The sequence below is a fragment of the Larimichthys crocea genome, chromosome I (genome assembly GCF_000972845.2).
Source record: "Larimichthys crocea isolate SSNF chromosome I, L_crocea_2.0, whole genome shotgun sequence".
In the NCBI taxonomy this organism is placed as follows: domain Eukaryota; kingdom Metazoa; phylum Chordata; class Actinopteri; family Sciaenidae; genus Larimichthys; species Larimichthys crocea.
The window spans coordinates 43,322,713-43,327,298 of NC_040011.1; positions in this window are offsets into that span (position 1 = coordinate 43,322,713).

A 4,586-nucleotide genomic window follows, 5' to 3' on the forward strand; every position below is an offset into this window, starting at 1 on the left:
TAAAAACCAAAACAATGAGATAAAACACAGCATAGATCTGAGAGGAACGCAATAGATGGTTGACATTTATTCGTCGGTTCTTTATTATGAGTTCAAATTACATGTCATTTGATCGACTGTTAATAGAAACCTACTTTTCTTCAGCTGTGTAATAACATCAAAATGTTACTTGGATGATTTATGTGACAGGGAGTATTATCTTCTTGAGAATAATCTATTAAGAAGGTTTTTCATCAGTGCCATCATAAGACTGAAAACTGAAATTTCCACCATCAAAAGTTTACCAAACCTGTTTTGGTATTAAAGCCTGTACAAAACAACATCAAACCATGCAAATAAAAGAGGATCTTGTTCGTGAATAATTTCTGCTCCTGAAAAATATTTGTCAAATCAAACTCACATTCACGACGGGTGCATTTAATCACTGAGGCTGCCCTCTCGTGCCTCGCTTTATGCGTGCTCAGGCAAACACGAGATCGTTCCTTCAGCTGGAAGACGGGGATGTTTTTCGGAGCTGACCGTGACCTCTGACCTCCCTGCAGAGGCGGAGGTGGAGCCAAAAGGAGAATCTCCCCTCAGGGTTCAAACATCATGAGAAAAAACCCCCCCAAAAAACACCTTCGCTGACATTCAAGTCTATAAAAATAACATCAAATTCCACATTCAGAAGAAAAAATATTCACATTCATCCTTTCCTTCAGGGGTCTAGTTATCACCTTACAGCCCACATCGTTGTTGGCCAGTTCCTACCTTTATTAAGACTTTGTAGAACAATAGAAAGGTGCAACACTACAGAGGCTGTAACCAAAGTACAATCTGGATTTGTGATTTCAGGCAGAGAACACTGTATTTTTATAGCTGCATTCAGAAAACAGCGGCTTAATATCTTATTATGAAGCACTTTTTTTTCGTTGCTATTGCCGCCCACAATCATGAAAACATGAAGTCTTTCCATCCGAAGGCAAAGGAGGCATCATCCTGAACCATTATCCACTTGTGAATCTGATTTGAAGTCATTTACACTCCGCAGTGCCCGAGTGGCCTCTCTCATCTGCTTCTGTAAGCCTGCCCACCCATTACATGCAAGTGCTCCACAAAACTTGAGTGCCCCGTAATGTGCCGACCTCTTCCTAGACAGTTGTGTCACTCTTATATGATCATCGATCACCTCAGCTCCATAAAAAGGTAGAATTTCATCTTTGTTTCATTTGTTTTATCTCCCTGTTGTCTTAAAATCAATAAATAATATGAGCTGTCCACTAGATTGTGTCCCACAGCCCTATTTTGTCTTATGTCCCGGCTTCTAAGTATAGGCACATGCCCCAATTTAAAGGGATAGTTTGGTTTTGGGGCAATTGTTCTATTTTTTCCATGTGGGAGTGAAACTCATGCATGCCTCTTTTATGTTGCTTTGTGAAGGTACAGCAAGACTAGCCTGTGTAAGTAAACCTTTCTTAATGGAGCTACTGCTAAGGCAGCAGGGTAAACACTGACATGTGGAGATGAGAAGGAAAAGGAGAGGCAATAACAAAGCAGTGACCTCTGCGGCTGTGAAATAAAGTGCCAAAAACTGCAGGTCCTCAAACGTCCACTTGAAGTTGGCTACAGATGTGAGTCAGTCTCCATAAGTCCCCATGTTGAAATGTCCAACTTCACAGCAGAAATAAACATGTTTACAGCCTGGTACAAAAAACAGTTTTGGTCTCTAGAAGATAGATAGATAGATAGATAGATAGATAGATAGATAGATAGATAGATAGATAGATAGATAGATAGATAGATAGATAGATAGATAGATAGATAGATAGTAATCTTACAGTTAATCTTAGCACCAGGACACGTGAACATACAGTATCCAGCATGCAGAGGAGCACAGCTGTTGTAGGCGGTGTGCATTATTATTTTTTTCTTCTTCTTCTTCTTCTAAACACAGGCGGAAATGAGGCGTTCACACATTTATAGATCATTTCTGGTGATGATTTTGAATCTGTCTGTAGGGGACGTGGCCGGTGGGAGATGCAAAGAAGAGGCGTAAATGTTGGTGGGAGAATGTTTGCCCTGCAGCAAATGATGTGCGAGCGCATAGGCGTGTGTTTGTGTGCACATGTGTATACGCGAGCGTGGTTTTCTTGAATAAATTACTGCACTGGAATCAGTCTTTGCATTAAGTTTTGAGAAACAAATTATAAAAGTAAAGAAACTAAATATTCACTTCAGATATTTACCAGAGAACAAGTCAGAGTAAACTAACTAGAAACTACCTGATTAGTGTTTTTTTGACCAGATAATACAACAAGAACAAGTTTATCTGTCAGTGGTCTTCTATTGTTCTGCTGATGATGAAAATCAAATACCTAATTATTGTTTTGAATGCCTTTAATGACATTCATGAGGCTCACAGCGTTGTCTGGTGGAAGAAAACCTGGTTTGCTTCTGCTCCGCTTCCCCAGTCTTCTCCACAGCAGCCTGGACCCCCCACCAGCAGCAGCAGATGTAGCCACAACACTTAACTGAGCCGTTTTGCTGAGCCACTGCAAATGCGACAGAAAGAGGGTGACATCAGTTAACCTTGGTGTCATTGACACACAACACGTAGCCACACAAGGACAAACTTGACATGTCACAACCGTGTCATCACTTTAATCTCTGAGGGATGTTTGAATGACAAGTTTCAGGGGGGGTCTGATCCGTTACCTGGACAGTTACATTTTGAGTCTTTCCAACACAAAACGTAATTATCTGTGTCCTTGCAGAAAGTCCCTTTAAAAGGACATTTATACCTTAGCAGATCTCATGATTAGAAACACAAAGCAGATTGCTCCAGTGCCCTCGAGGCGTTTTAGCAGCAGTAGCCTGGAGCAGACATATTATCCAGCCGTTAGAGACTTCAGCAGGGGGAAGAAAGGAGTGCTCCCAACCCAGAAGATTAGGCTAATGAATCCAGTTGCTGTGAAGGCATCCTTCCACTAATGTGCAAGTGTGAAGCCAGCACCTGTTTCTATGATGGGAACAACTTTACAGTGTTATTGTTACAAACAAGATTTACACGACAGAAGTCCAAGTGTAAAATTTAAAAGGAAAGGTTTCACTCTGAAGGAGACAGACGGAATAAATGTGTATTTTCACGCACAGCGGTGCCTCTGTATGAAAAAGGAAAATACAACATATAATATATTTGTAATAACTCAAGTTAAAAATGTATTATTACCTTGTTCAAGAGCATGTTTTAAAGTTTACATCATTTTTTACAAAATATGTAACAACATTGTTTAATATTTAAGTTATTTCTATATTAATAATAATCAAATGACGTGGAAAAAAGTCACTTGTGGTGACAGGCACTCAGTTTATCTCCCAAAACTGCCAACTTGCATCCATCCACCTTTTTTGTAACTGCTTATTCTTATCAGGGTCGCGGGGATGCTGGAGCTGATCCCAGCTGACATTGTGCAAGGGACTTACAAACAAAACACATGATGTTGCATTGGATTGCTTTTATTTCAGGAGCCATTGCAACGGTGGGTTCACGTCTGACAGTGAAAATGGGATTTCGATGGAGTGAAGCCTTCAGTTTCCTGCCCTGATTGCTGGGAAGATCTTGCTTCATTTCGCCTCTCTATTGAGGCAGGCACTGTATAAATAGGCACACTGGAAATAGACCTTCACTCTCAGAGGAGCCTCTCAGGAGAGGACCTGGACCAATAGCCAGATTTCTAACACTGAGATATAGGTCAGAGCATTACAGATATCTGAACTGTTTTGTGGAATCCCTTCACATTTTGAGAAGTAAACAGTATTTTTATATATTTTTAATCTGCGTATCTGTCAGATCCATCATACAGAAAAGTTTGATGCGCATGAAATAGTTTCAAAAATATTTTTTTCCTCCTGCAGCCAAAACATTTATTCATTTATTATCCATTTACTTGTCTACGCCTCATTTGCTGTGACGTCTATAGCGGTTATCCTCAACAGTGCGTGCAGGTCTGTTTTTACTTTTTCTTCTCCGTCCCTGTTCTGAGTAATGTTGTTGCAATTATGTCGTACATGAATGGACACGTTTTCCCTGAAGACTTCCATGGTCCTCACAAGGCGTTAATGAAGGATGATCTCGCAATATCTTACCATAGCTATCAGATATCTGATAACTATGCAACTCCTGGGAAAAAGCTGTGAAAAAGGGAACTTGGCACTTGATTTGTTTAATTATCAAATATCTACTTTATTATACACAATATAGTCTTTGATGCAGCGTTAAAGAGGTTATGTCAACCATTCATTATCAGCAAACAGTTCCTCACTTGTTCCTTGTTTAGTACTCATTAAGATTGTAATGTCATTTGAATTTTACCATTGTTATATAACACTTTAATAAGGGTAGTACATAAATTCAGAATTGAACTAAATAAGGCAAACAGACCAGAGAATGTTTAATAATTCTGCTTCTGATTAAAATCCTGTGAAGAAGCTGTAAACATCCAAATGCCAAATCCAGTGCCAAATGGCATGTTTGCATGTTGGCAAATAGTAGCCTGTTTATATATTCTTTACATGTTGTTTTGGAGTCAGGGAGTCCAATATTCACT